The sequence below is a fragment of the Hetaerina americana genome, unplaced genomic scaffold (assembly GCF_022747635.1).
Source record: "Hetaerina americana unplaced genomic scaffold, ioHetAmer1.1.p SCAF_3, whole genome shotgun sequence".
In the NCBI taxonomy this organism is placed as follows: Eukaryota; Metazoa; Arthropoda; class Insecta; order Odonata; family Calopterygidae; genus Hetaerina; species Hetaerina americana.
Genome location: NW_027286874.1, coordinates 4,333,313 through 4,349,413, shown reverse-complemented (window position 1 = coordinate 4,349,413; position 16,101 = coordinate 4,333,313).

Genomic DNA, 16,101 nt, shown 5'->3' with positions numbered 1-16,101 from the left:
GGACATTTCGTGGTGGAACGAGCGCGAGAGTTTAGAGAGTAAAAGAATCACTCGTCCTGACCGGGATTCCAAATCGGAGGCTTCGATTTCCAACCTAATACCTTTAAAATCAGTTAAGCTATAGAAGTGTTTTCTATTCACTCTGAACGGAAATTGAGGGATACGGATTCGAATCCCACCTCAAATTATACGTAACCCCTTCTATTTGTCGAGCACTCTCTCATATTTCGCAGCCATCCTGGAAACCTGGACGTCGTCCACCATTAGTATACCTGTGGACGCAAGCGGTGATTCAAATGTGTAATTCCGATGGGGCGGAGGAAGAAATTTTTTCAAATGATGGCAGATGGAAAGGGCATACATATTTTGAGTAAATATAGCTGGCCGAAGGAATCTGTGGAGTGCAAGCTGCGCCGGAGTGAATTCGAAAGCGATTAATGAAAAAGACGAGGAATACCTGGGAATATGACACACGTGGAGATTAGCTGGTAGTAGATCTGCGTCAGAATAAATCCATCGGATTATTATTGATGTGAAATTCCAGATATGGTATCTACTTCCATATTTTTCATACCTGAGTGCATACCTTCCGTGCTTGAAATAAACATGAAATTTCAAATAAGTGCTATTGAAAATATCATTTGAAACAACCTTTTTCAATAAAATTGAATTGAGTTAAATAGAATTTTTTAATACATCAAGTGATTTAAAAAAAAGAGAACGGTAGGCACGCTCCGTTGATTGCAGTCAGTTTGTCGGTAGATTTGGTGGTGGAAGCGGAGAAAGTTGACGATCATGCAGATGCGAATGAGAACACTTCTTGCCCCTGTTGCTTAGCAACCGGCCATCAAAGCGGAAAAAACATTGTACCCTGGGGCTTGCGGCGTGCAGGCCTACCACCCGACAGAGTGTCACCAAATTCCCTTCGGTCGACACAAAAAGTGTCCGAGTTAGCTGGGAAGCCTACCAACTGACACTTGCCCAAGCAACGGTATTTATTGCGCTTCCTCAGGGTATCGCAAAATATACTCAGCTAATTGACCGCGCGAGCATGGTGATTCAAAAAAGAGAAAGGCTTAGTCAAGTATCAAAGGTGTACGATTAGAGGAAGATGGAATACATTTACTTAGGAAGTGTGCTATACGAAAATGAGTAAATTTATACGGAAGTTAAGAAAGGTATTGCGTTAGGAAAAGATACAATAATTCATGAAAAGATCTATAAAGATTAGGGGGATGCTGATAAGGGTCTTAATTGAGATATGAAGAAAATAAACTGAAAGATACATTTTTAATTTCCACCAACATTATATTTTCACGATCTAGTTTTCGACTCCTTGCATCACATTTAGGTGATAAAATATGCAAACCATTTGGCATCTGTATGAATTTTGCCGGGTAGGAGTTAGGAGAGGAGCCCTTGAATCCCCAAAACTCAGTGAAAGTATTTCATTCTTTAATAATTTTCCAATATGGAAAACGGACACACTCTTAAGCCTCCTTAAGGTGATTTATAAAGGAAAGATGTAGCGCAAAATATAATTCGTAACGTAGTATAGCATGGTTTCGTAACTTGGTCGCCGAGGCAAGAGGTTAAGCGTAGAATGGAGACTATGTAGATATGTGGGTGGAGAGTGGATAAGTGGGCGATTGAAAGATATGCAATGGATGGGAATTTAAACAAACGAAGAAGCATGTTGCGGAGAGAGAAGTTTACTGGTACGAGAGTAGAAAAATTGGATGCTGGAGAAAATGAGAGGGATTGGCATTCTGAAGACTGTGATAAAGAGGTGAATGTTGAAAGAACGAACAAGGGTGAGAAAGAGATTAGCCACGTTGAACGGAATGAAGGGGGGTAGTGAGTTTGCGGAGCCGAAAAATGGTTTATGTAGTACTTTTGATTATTTGATGTGAAGACGCTCGTAAGTGTAGATGTGATTACTCTCTGGGTCCATCAAAAACCTAACTTTCTTCGAAAAATTACTTAATTTGCAAATTGTTTGTAAGCACTCTTGGAGTGTGTAAAGATTTATGCGGGAAATCTGAAATCAGCTGGAAATAACCCAATTTATTTTGAGATTTAAGAATTAGTTCATGAAGGAAGTAAATGAGATCTTGAGCGACGAATTTCCCGTGTCTCAAAAGAAGACTACATTTGATTGCAAAACAAAAATTATGGCCAATTGTTCAAAGAAGAAGAGAAGGATACTGAGATGGCCAAACATATAAATCTCGTGTTAAGTTGTCATCGCTATCAGCGACTTGAAAAATGCGGCATTCAATTGAGCAAAATTTTGAAAGTACAGTAAACTCTATCCTTCCTCATTCTGTCACCGTTACGAGGCGACAATATTTTAGATAGGAACCACCAAATAGTCTGTGATGGAATAATTTACCGCTTTCGCCCATTTTGAATGTTATTCTATATATTTAGAATTCCACTTCGCACTTTTTACCAAATGACTATCGATCGATGTCAGGCTGGAGGGATTTACAGGGCTGCCGTGCGCCGATGTGGCTGAGGAACATGACAATATAAACGACCAAAACAAAAAATCTGTCTTTCCACCGAAGATTTGTTTGGATAGGTGAAGGTTCACAACGTATTAATCCGTATGCCGTGTCAATTTCACACATCCAGAGGGGAGTATCACTTTTGAGAATTCGAATCGGAATTTAAAAAAAATGAATGAGCATTTGATCTGACTGACGCACTCAATCACACGCAGCAGCAATAGACAACGACTGAATCGCATTCTAGACCTTCCGCGAAGCAAATAAGTTCTCTCCAAACGAAAATTGTCTTAGACTCCAAAGGAAGTCTTGTTGATACTTGAAGAGACACTTGTGAATGGTACCTGGCACTATCAATGCAATTATCTCCATCTATGTCTACGGCATACCATGCTTCTTTCCTTAAAGACGTGTGACAATGGGTATTAGGACGCAACCCTTCACTGTTATCTGGAAAATGGTGTAGGTTGAAGTATGTTTTGCGTGTTTTCAATTCGTACGGACTATATATTATTAATTGAATTATTTATTTACTCGACTTTATCTTGTGTTTGCACTATACACCTTGTTTGATGTTTCATAAACACTTAGTAGTCTTATAGCATAGCAATGCTCATTCTTTTCGCTGAAAATACAAGGATATTGTGGATATTTCACTTCTAATTGGGGAACGAAATATACGTGGCACCTTTATACCAGATTTTATTTATATCATAAAAGTAAAGTTGATTATTGCCTCCTCGTCTTTGGTTCGCGCGGCAAAATGCTTTTTTTCTTAGCGTTCAAGATTTTACGCTCCTGATCGCTTACGTGCGACTTTTGAGGGAGAATAATTCTGCCCTAAAACTTTCTCGCACAACTTCTCACACGATTCGCATACGATTTCAAAACAATTTCACATGCATGTCGGTATTTGACGCAGCTGTATGGCAAATTGGCACATGTGACACGGTCTTAAGGAGAACGGAAGCTTCCAGTGGTTTTCAAACTTTCGGAGAGGAAGGATGTTCGTCATGATGTGTCAGGAGAGCGGAGGAGGTAGTGCGGAAGGAGATTGGTGGGGTTTTGGGGGAGAGGGGGGTCGAGAGGCTAGGGATGCGCAGGCGACAAAAACTTGTGGAGCCGAAGTTGCGGAGTATAAGCATGAGAGACATAAATTGGCTTGCTGAAGGGAGTTATAAATACGGACGAATGATACGCGTAACTGAGCGAGAACATTTGTTTCAGACCAATGCTCCGCAAACTGCTTGATGTGACGGTTCGGGAATTCTTATCTAAAACGCCAGAGACCTCCTTGGGACTGCCAAATAGCTGGGGAGTATATAATCGCAATTGAAAGATTACCGTTTCACAGTAATGACAAAAAAGGTAATGAATTCAATGAGAACATAGTAGCTGAACTGAAATCTTCCGAACCCATAAATGCAATCCATTCAAATGTGGACCACAGGGTAAAATTGGCTTGTGTACTAGCCTATGTTTATGGCTCTGTTGTTGATTTTATAGAGGAAGCAGGAAATAAGACGAATTAAAGCGACCGTTGGCAGACAAGAAAGTTTACGATAGAAAAGTGATATTCTTGATATGACCTTTTTTGTAGGGGATTTTTGAGAGAAAAAAATTCTTCCAACTGCCCAAAACGTTATGGGTAGAAATGGCTAAAAAAGGAACAGGCCATTGAAGCGCTTAAGCAGAGAATAATGTCACCATAGATAATATTTTTTGAACTACTTTTTTTAACCTGACTGGTAGAAATTAATTATGCGGTAAATTTTCCATGGAAGGTAAAATCAATGACAAGTAACAATCTATGAACATTTGATAATACTCTAAGGCACATTGATAAAAAATAATTTTACCGATTTTCATCAATTCTGACATCACTGTGAATAACTCAGTAATCATACGGCTTACAACGTAGGTTTTCCCGCCTACCAGATTAAAAAAAGAAAATGCACTGTCATTTGTGCTGTGCTAAAAGTGTTATTCGAAATGGAATTTAAAGGGTACTCAATACAATACATAAAAGGAAGCTAGTTCTTACGCATTAATTCCGATGAATATTTAATATTGTCCAATAGCGCAAATGTTCTAAATGAATGATTTAAAGTTGCAGAGACAAGTATGTCATAAAGGGTTTAAATTCAAACAAAAATAATTAAATTGTGTATGGCAAACTTTTGGGTGAGAAGAACGAGTAGGGAATAACCAGACATGAGATTACAAAATTGAAAAAGTATAAGAAATATAGAGGAACTACGCATATATCAGGGAAATGAAATATAGAAATGGAATAGGATGTTCATATCCTAGAACAAGGAATCAGAGATTGGAAAGGCATTTATTGAAATCAATAATTCTGTTGGACTCTATGACATCCTCACAAAACAACTCAATAATATAGGAAAATGGTGAAGGAAGAGTTTTTATGGGTTTATTCGATGCATTTATGGGGGAAGAATTTAACCGGAAGACTTTTCAGATCAGTTTTGATACCCATTCCCATAAAGGAGGAAGCAGTAGTATGTTCAGGCTATATGAGTAGGAACATTTGAAGCAAAAAGTTATCAAGTAAAGTCAGGTAATCGGGTGATTTCCTCCTGAATTAATTTACGGAATTGTTCTGAAGATTAAGAACAAAAACAAAGATGTTTCGGAGAATTTCTCCGAGAAATACAAGACTTAAATGGATGAATGTTATTCCACGAAATATATTTTAAAATACTGAATTTACAACGTATTATTTCAGCTATTGCACCAATTTAATGTCAATAATAATTATCGATCCAATTAAATTATTTTCCACAAACTAATATAAATTATTTTATACTCTAAACAACATATTGATTATATCCGGCATTAGAACCTTTTCTTTCTTGTTTGTGGATTACTTACCTAGTGTCCTCTCAATTTCAAAGCATTTACACCTACCATTCACTATAATATCAACAATACCAATCGAGAAAAGATTATTTCTTCCTTCATTTTTAAAAATGTTGATCAAAAACAGTTTTACAAGAACACACATTGTCATATGCCAGGTATAGAGAATAAAAACTGTGCTATTCGATAAGGTTCAGATTAGCACACAGAAATGCAGCATAGAAAATCATTATTTCATCCTACCTTTTGCACCTCGGCCGATCCGTGCAGTGAAAAAGATTTTGCTCAACATTGGCAGTAGTTACTATATATTCGGAGTAGCTTACCTGAAATACAATGAGAAAATATCGAGAAACATTAGCTTTCGTCGGAATACACTTCGTTATTTGAAACAAAGTATTCATGAAGTTACTAAAAATAGTAAACATATTATCCATTCTATGCATCTGCCCGTATTTTTTTTAATTCCAGTATATGCATTTTAAACTCAGAATCACCACGTAAATATTTACCTTCCCATGACTAACTTCTTGAATAACCTTTGAATTTGAATGCTTTGAATAATCTGCTACGGGCATCCAGAAACCAAATATAAAGATATATTTAAAAAATAGCGAGCAAAAAGCAGTAATCCGTACAAAAATGTGCACAGAGTGCAGATTACTGCTTTTTGTTCGCTAATAATGCATACAAATATAAATAAATAACATGGAGCTACTAGAATGAATTCGTGATGACTTTTTACGCTTTCTTTTTAAATTAAATACCTTTGGTATAGGTATCTTTCGTCTTCATGTCTGAATGTTCTTGCTAGACACTTTCTGGAAAATTATTCGTAAACACAAACACTATAAATATAAACGAAGCCGTAGACAAAAAGGGCTGCTTTCTGTTTTGATCGTTTGATTTAGGCTTTCATTGACTTTTATCGTTTACATTAAGTTTCTACGCTAACATACGACCATCAACAAATAAAAACAATATCAAAACCAATTTGTTTTCTCATTGCCGTCCAGGAAATGCGACGCCAATTTAGAAAATCTACGGCTGGATCATGCTAAAGGTTGGGAAAAATGTAAGAAAACCTCTTGGAAGATATCCTAACTTATTTTACAATCTAATTCTGACTTTCGTTTGGTATTTAAAATGAAATCCCTAGAATTCACATAATTAAATATTTTCAGCGTTTATTTTTTTGTTCACCTCTTTTCCATTTATTTAGGTGGTATTTAAAACTACGTCTACAATTAATATTAGAAATGAATATTTTACTATCCACAATAGAAATAATTAAACATTTCTAGTGCTCAATTTCAACGTCATCAGAGCACAAAAGGAGATAAACAAAGTGCGTTGAACAAACCGCTTACGTGAAACTGGAGCAATGGCCTGTAATCGATACATTCAAACATAATCCGACTTTATATACCTACCCGAGGTGCACAGGGTACCACGGCACGCCATTACTATCAACAAGCATTTAATGGAATTTTTTAATCGCTAAATCTCGTACAACACTAAGCGTCCAAAAATTATACGCTTTATCACCCGGGATGGGAGCTCATTGACATTCGGCTGGAGCTATTGGTTGGATTACACCTCATCAATTACTGGATTATCAATGTCATTGGCTGGATTACACCAATGGCATGGATTGTGCGTCTATTCGACAACAGGGAAATAATTACATTCCCTTTAAATTGAATGAAATCGTAGGGATAGTATTACCGAATCAGCATAGTCAACGAATCTGTTTTTTCTCTCGTAAGATTCTAGAGCGCGTTGCTAATAAGGAGTATCACTGAGAAATCATTACCTCTCCCCTTCACCGACTTCTTCCTCATGTGGACAAAGTCTCTCCGACAAACAACACACGCCTGAACACTATTTCATGAGAGCGCTAAAATTCGCAAACGTCTTCTTCATGACCGGTCGCATCGATGACTTTATATATATATATATATATATATATATATATGTATATATATATATATATATTTATTTATTTATTTATATTACTATACCAGTCACGGAAGGGGTGTGAGCTATGGAGAATTAGGTCACCAGCAAAAGAGTGTGATTCGTGATTACTACTAGAATTTAAAATCACTTTATTTTCGAGAAGCTCGAATTATCGTGCAAAATGTTTCATATCCTTGCCGTCTCTCATTGTGCGATGGAAAAGAATCCCCTTTATCAATTCCTCTTCGGTGGTCAATTTCCCTTGGCTACTCTTTCTGTACCCTCCCCAGTCAAAGTGCTGCGTCACTTGAATTGTGAATTGCGTGTCAGCGTGAAGTCCGTACGATCCGTAAATTGGATGCAAGGCTCGCATTCACACGCTCTTGGTCCCTTACGAGAGTACACGTGTTACGCGAGACGAAAATACAACGGGGATGCGCCGAATGAACCCAAACCATCGTCCACAGAGTAGACTATCACAAATGGCGTCACGCCCTTGGCCTTAAGGGATTGGTTTGGTTGATCCGTGACGTCAGCGTGGGTTTTGGTGAACCAAGAGTGCATGGGTGCATGACGGAATCCATCACCAGTGCTCCCTACAAATCGGAACTCAGAATGGAACTACCACCATAGCCAGTGTAGCCAGAGGACATTCCGAAACGTCGGCCGGTGAGGTTTTGCCTCGTACCTTCGACTTCCCTTTCCGCGGGAATTAGAACAATGGACATATTTAAGACGCTCGAGAGATAAGTTGTGAGGAGGAGAATTAATTGATTTTGGGAATGCGTTGTATATACCTAAACGAATGAAATTTATACATAATCATACATTTATTATTTTTTTACTTAATATTATTGTAAATTACTAAAAAAATCGATTTTGATAAAAAATATTCTTATTTTAACCGTTTACAAAAATACATATTTCGTTTCTTTAAGAAATTGACATAGAATTATTTTCACACTCATAATTAATCACCGAATATATTTATTTCATCATTTTAGTATTACATGTCGCAGTAGTAATATCTATTAACCAACTATTTTAGTTCTATTTTTTAATGGGAAATGCGGTAAAAACCATAGCATAGGTTTAGAATTTAGTCCAAAAAGACGGAAGGTTTTGGGAACTGATGGAGATGTTATGATACTCAAGGTTAATAGGCTACGGTTATTTTCTTCCCTATGTGAAAAAACCTTGGCACGTGACCTATATTCGTAAATTCTTATGCGGCAGAGGGAGAATATATTTATTACCGTAGAGTGGGATCGGAATTAGCAGTAATAGCCTAGTTACTTGCAGAAAACATTCTATTTCTTTTTAAGTTTTATAAGAGTTCAGTAGTACAGCGGTGGTTCCTATTTACACAATTTTATAACGCAAAAAGATGTTACCATGCATTGTTCATAATAAACAAATTACTAAACAGCTCAGTAGCTATCTTGGTAAGTTGTTATTAATGCTTTAATTCCCACTCAGTTCTGTTACTGGAATACATTTCTGCATTAATTTTAACTGCTATTCATTGTTTGTATAAAAGGTATCGGGAAGGTTTCGGAAAAATAGATTTATATCAGATATTGCTTGATACCTCAACATTCTTTAATGTACATCCCTTAAGCGTCAACACACTTTTGCTAGCGGCATTTCCACGACTAGAAGGCTTCCTGAGAGGCAGATTCCGGAAGTGTCTTAAGTGTACGCGTGCAAGCTTCTTTGACGATACTTAGGGTCCGAAAGTGGTGTCCTTTGAGGGAGGATTTCACTTTTTTGACCTGGAAATAGTCTGCTGGTGCCAAGTCGGGGCTTTAAGGGGGTTGGGGAATCGTCGCGATGTCGTTGCAGACGGTCTTTGCCAGCAGACTTTCGACTCAGCTCTTGGTCATCCGTCAAGACCTTCGGGACCAGTTTAGCGCAGATCTTTCGCATCGCCAAATTTTCAGTGATATTGGTGTGCACTGCCATCTTATTAATGTCAATACGATCTGCGATCAAGTGACGTGGTGGTCTACTGAGGAGAGTGTCAGCTGTTGATCAGAGGTCTCCGGGTTCAAATCCCGAGCGACAATAAACCTTATCTAAAATCTGAGGAACGGTTCTATGGCTACCACGACTCTATGACAAAGGGACAGTTACTGGGCCCCATTTGAACGTATATATTTCGCATTCCTTGAAGCTTATTATGAGCTCTAACTTCACCTGAGACCAAACTTCGGTTTAGTAACTGTGATATTGGTCATTGATTTAAGTGTGTGTGTTGACTTAAGGTTTTACAATGGATTTTTAGTCTCGAGTCTAAAGTCGCAAGGCTTGTTTTATGTGATACCTGCGGGAATGAAGACTCAAGTCTCGGTTAAAGCTGGTTGAAGTTTATCTACCGAGACTAGAGACCAATCAGCATGCCTGAAGTTGCCGTTTTCAGGATTCTCGCCATTTCCGACACTTCAGCTACAAAATTTGAGACTCGAGACTGTAGACTAATGGTAGAACTACCTTTACATAGGAAAAGTTTCCGTTGAACTCGTGGATAAAAATAAAGTTTTTACATGAAATTCGTATAAGGCATTGTGCAAAAAAGAGTAGGAAAGAAGAGTTTCTTATTCGCCACTCGAGTTTCATTCAACGACCGTGCAAGATCGGGCGCAACGTGAAGGTGTGATTTTTAATAACAGAAGAGCGCATTGCTACAAAAAAATGTGACTGTGATCGACGATGTCACGAAAAAACAAATTGGAGCTGAAATAAAGGCGATACGGAAATTTCAACCCTTAAGGAGAAGGAATATTCGTAGATTAACAATGGAAAAGATACGAATTCTAAGTAAATAGTCGCACACTATTTTCTCACGAGTTGTAACCCATGGATGACAGCACGAGATAAATTGCATGCGAGCCGATTCGTACATATATAATCGACACATGAAATACGCTCTACGAAAATTTGGCACCAATGTGACTCAAACATAGCAGAGGGTACGACCAACTAATCCTAAAAATTTAGAATTCAACAAGTGGCTAAATGTCAGTGCGTTGCGGGTTATTTTTTTTTATTCCCTAGGCCTTTGCTTTCCTTATTTCTCTCTAACTCATTCCATTTTCACAATTGGCGGCCATTAAATTTCCACTCAAATTAACATCACGCTAAGGTACGGATTTCCTGCAGAATAATTAAGAGGAGGAGGTATATAATGAAGGGGAGGGCCAGGGTCGGAGTGCTGAAGGGACTCCATTAGACGGGGTTTCTCGTGAGGGAGTGTGACGACAGGAGGGGCGCCCGGGAATTTCCGATGGACAAATATGATGCGTTGCTTAATTTAGTGAAATCCGACGGATAAAAATGATACCGATCATTGCCCCGGTTGGTAGAGTAGGCGTTCACGAAATTTCCCGGTCACGGAATAGAAGTTGGTGTGAAGACGGGTTCGAAAATATGGTGGCCAAGCGCTAATTACGGGTTTAATCCCAGAGGATTATGAATGACGCAGAGCCTGGTCACAATCGTACTGATTTTCACTTATTTTCGCAGATTTCTGCGGCCATCGGACACTAAAACATTTTTGACGGAACACAATCAGACATTGGCAAGTAAAAATCATATTAAAAATTTTTTTTAAAGCTTTCATGAGAATAGGTGCTAATTTTAACTGCATAAATTATGGAGAAACAGACGGAAATCAATATTATTCCCATTTACTTACATTTTTCGCGCACTAATACCTTGATGAGCTAGCCGCCAGCACCGAATAACATCGTGGAGAGAGGAAGTTGATCGATCGAAGGCATTTTAGGGTTCGCGCTTACCATACAACTGCGGAATAATGCGCCAACGGCAACGATCGATAAACGATTTGTTTATTTCGGAGTCGTCGTAACGTTAACAATCACAATTGAAACATCATGGACTGTCAGTCCATCAACGTGTCGATGCGCGTGTTGTCTGAACGTGATTTCTGATTGGTTAGTTCCATTTAATAGCATTTTATACATCCATGAAATTTTTGAGCGGGACTCTGAACGAGAAATTCGACGGAAAGCACCCAGGCCAATTCCATTTGGACATGGCTGCTGCCGTGCGTCAGTTTCATTCAAGTTTCTTGTGAACATTTCTAGATGGTAGAGTTGGGGAGAAATCTGACCGCGTGTCGAAGGGGCTGAATGGGACGACTGAGGGTGGCGTGGGTGGTGATCCGTAGAGTAGGGGACGCGCTTGCTGACAACGCTGTTTCGGGCTTACATTTGAATGGCGACCAGATATATCTACTCACCAAAGCCATAACAGTATTATCCCAATGAGTAAGTTGAGATGCTCAAATTACCAACTGGGGATAATAACGGGGAAACTACGTGCGGTACGGCTCGCCACGCCTTTAGTATACAAGAAGGAGGTTTCTTTCATCCTATTTTCAGCACCTCCCTGGCTGGTTGAAGCAGTACTGAATTCTGAGATTCCATCCAAGTATTTTAATTTGGCATTGAGAACTTCGGACATGACAACCCAGTCGGTACACCATTTGCAATTGAACGGAATCCTCCGGGTTCAAATCCCGAATGGTGACTTATCATGGAATCCTATTCGAAATCGACGCAATATTCTGGATAGTAGACCTTCGTGAGAAAGAGAATGGTGACAAAGGTTAATGAACTATTCATCCCTTCTACCTGTGCGTTTGTGTTAACTTTGACGCTTTGTTCGGACAATCCTGTATCCTCAGTGTCAAATTCATACTTGGGGTTGCTTGCTGTAATAATTATGGTGACTAGTAACATAGTGAGCAAAAGTTTACATTTTGTTAGAATCCTGCGTGAAAAGTCAATGTGTGTCAAAAAAAGCATAGTTATTTAATGCGGTGTTTTAAAATTCCAAGGGTAGATCCAAGAGGGGCTTTTAGCTTAAATAAAATTCAAAATATTAATTACATCCTCAAAACTAATTTTGAACGCTTGCTGTCCTCTTAGCATAATATTGCGTTATCTCCCACGGATGGTGCTGCGGTCTCTAAATGAGCGCAATAAGTTTCAAATTTCTTCGTAGGAAAAATCCCATAAAATTATTTTTATTCATATATTTTCACGTATTAATAAAAATATTTCATAAACTTTTTTCCTGCGAATAAATTTGAAAATATATTACATGATATGAAACTTTGACGTGAAGCCACATTGGGCCTATTTGAGTCTCATGGCCATTGAAGGAAGATGATTGGCCCATAATGATGGCTTTTGAAATGTTGGTTTGGAGAAGGATGGAAGAAAGTAAAATGAACAAAAAGGAAATCAAACGGGGCAGTGCTAGGAACGGTGGGGGAGAGGATTGCTAATAGAAACAAAAAGGAGGCAGGAAAGATGGATACACAGAGTATTTTGACCAGTAATGCTGAAGCTGAAGCCCGTGATATATAGAGAAGAAAGCTTTTGGCAAACAAAGAAGGGGTAGGAATGGAATAGGCATGCTGGACGGAATGAAGGGAGCAAAAAGTATACGGAATTGAAGAGGGGCTTAATGCAGTGTCTGATATCAGTGTGTTATGTTAAGAGAGACAAGAGAATACCGTTGCGTAGGCTGTGTTCACCTAAAACCTACCGCAACCGGTAGGATGCCAAATAACATATGAAAATGGCCTTCCCTCAGAGGTTTTCCATATCCGCCCGAGTCTTCGATGTTCTAAAATTCATATTCCGGCATGGACTTCCTCCACAAAGCAAACGTGAAAAGTTGGCGAATTTCGTTCGAAATCCTTCCCTTCCCTCTGGTGAACCCACCCGGAAACATCCTCCCCCGTTAGGCATGAACTCCAATTCCGTTTTTATTTTTAATATCGAACCTACGTTTGGCTAAAGCGAGGGGGTGTGAGGTGTGGGGGGGGGGTGCAAGGGGAGAGATGGATCTTGCGGGTCCATCGCACCACCCCCTCTTTGCGGATCTCTCCACCTCGCAGGGGGTTCCGCCGGCCCCGGAAACAAGGGAGACCATTAAATCATTTGATAGGTACACGAGAAATCGAAGCGGCGACGCTGTAAACAACGGACAAACAACTTCCTACCACTACCGCGGGTGCATGCCCCCCCCTTCCCCCCTCGTGCGCCTCTCGTAATTATTTCGGAGAGAGAGGGAGGAATGGGGGAAGATGGGGTAAGGGGTTGGAATGGGGTGGGGGAGGGGAATTCGACATACACACAGAGACACGCCGACGCCGCCCAGGTGAAGTCAGGGGCGGGACCATTCACAAATAACGCGCGAGAGGAAGGGAGTATCCTCGGGGCACTCGCTGACCCCATTAAATAAATAAAGCCCCTCGACTCTCCAAGCACTCTTCCTCCCTCCCACCCCCTCCTTTCCACCAAGCCCCTTTCCGAGCCCTCACCATAGGATTTCACATACACACACACACATCTCGATATCAGGTCGGGGAGCCATTCGCAGGGGCGAACGTTGAAATATTGCCTGAATCTCTTACGTAAATTTGAGCCAGGTCTCTTCCATGGATATGCTGAAAGCATATTATACTCCCCCCCCCTATCATAAGTAGGCTGGATCATATATTAGGCGAGAGAGACGGACTACGTGGAACGGACGGAAGTTTACGAGTAGAATGTCATATTTTCCATTAGGGTCCAGAATAGTTTACATCGGATACGCCGGGGGGATGACTCGCTTTCCTACGACGCAGAAGTATCAGTCTTACTTATAGATAAAGACTTAATCGATAGTATTACAACCATCACTTTCTCTCTCATGCAAAGAGTCATAGAATATTCATAGTATGCAAAAACTAAATGCTCCTGTTATTAAGCTGTTTGTTGCTATCGTTAATCTCATCGTTTGGATTACATCTTTTATTTTCTCCATTAGATTACATGTACATTTTTGCCCCATTTCCTTAATGCGATAGCGGTGTTGTTGCAAATTAACATGATTGCTTAGATATTTTTTTCTATTCTTTTGAATGATTGAAAATGGAAATATTTATGATTTAAATTTTAATACGCACAGCTCAATTTTATTCAAACATGGCGTCGAGCGTGAGGTGGGGTGTTCGTTCACATGGAAACGTGAAGCAATCCAGTCCCCGATCGCTAAGTCCAACGCCCAAACATATAACCGGCGTGGAAGAAATGTACATTTCATTCAGAACTAAGTAGTGATCAATTGAAAACTTTGCCGTTTTGTTAAATGAAATTTATATTTAGATAAAAATTCCCCGTTCGCTATTTTTCGAAATTTTCAGCGCCTAGTTAAATATTCTGACATGTGTTTTATTAAAACATAATAACTCTGTAACATGTTTTTACAAACTATATATGAATAAAATACATAGTGAAATAGTACCTTTGACAAATAGTGAAGATATCTTTAAGTATCAGTTCAATTTTGGTATTTAAGATCATTGATTTAAAAGGTCTTTTTAGGAAATCATACCTTTGACGATGTCGATGCACAACCTTGTGATATGTACATTGCCCTTAGTTAAAAGTATATTTGGGTTTGAGCAAAACGGAACCACAAAAAATTAATGAAATTTTAACCGAAGGGAATTGGAATTGAATAGCTTAGTTTCTCTAGAATTGTATCAATATAAATACATTCGTTCGGTTCAATCCCATGGGTAACTAACTGTTCTATATTGCGAATGCCCCTGGGCTGGAAGTGTACACTGTGATATGATTGTAGGTAACAGCTCCTTTTTGAATTCTGACCCTCCAAAGATATCGCAAATTACCATGTTTGGCCCTAGATCAGTCGCTTATTGTCTTTGATTGTTCAGATGAGTGTAATATTAATTGATTTTTATTATATCAAACTTATTGGTGATTTCCACCGCAAAATAATTTACTCATAGAAGAAATTTTCACGCTACTATGTAATATCGTCTAATTGAAAACCTCACGACTCAGCATTTTCACTCGAGTATAGCTATTTAAAATTTATTTTAGATTAATGATGATCAAATACAAGTAACTAGTAGACGTGTTCCTATTAATCTGTTTATGAGTATTGCATAAGTTAAATTAAACTTGGGAGTAATTGCAAGATTTCAAATAGAGAAAGTGCCCATTTTTTTAAGGAGAGCAAGAATTTTAACTTACGAGTAGAACCGACTCCACCAGTAAGATGCGGTCTGTATACCATGAGCGCAGGCCTTTGCCAAAAATCCAATAGGACACCATAATTACAAATAGAAAAAGAAAAAAAACTTTGTCCCCAAATTGGCCAACCCTTTCGATACGGCACACGCAAACACCTAGGAAACGGTGACCGCTGAAGAAGATTGGGAGTTTTAAATGAGTTAACAACAGAAATATCGACCTGCTTTCATGCGCGGGGTCGAATGACTAGAGACAAAGTAACTTGGGGGAATTATTAAAGAACTCAAAAAAGGCAAAACTTTCTTCAGAAAACAATGAATCGCCCGCTTAAATTGATATTGCAAGTAAGCTTGGAAAGTTGAATGCGTGATTTTATTATAAACATAAAATTTCGTTGAGACATTATTTTAACAATTAAGTTGGTACTTTCATGGACTTTCAACTCACAGTTAATGAATTGTGGTCTCGCAGAGTGTACGAAAATCATATTACATAGTCAATGAACATGTATGTAAATTAGTGTTTTATGATTAATATTTTTTCAATCGCGAATGATGGTGGATTCCTCAATCAATGGCAAAAGTCTATTGCCTATGATTGAACCTCTTAGACATTCGAGAAAAATTGCCATTAATTATGTCATCTTTGAACGTCACCGG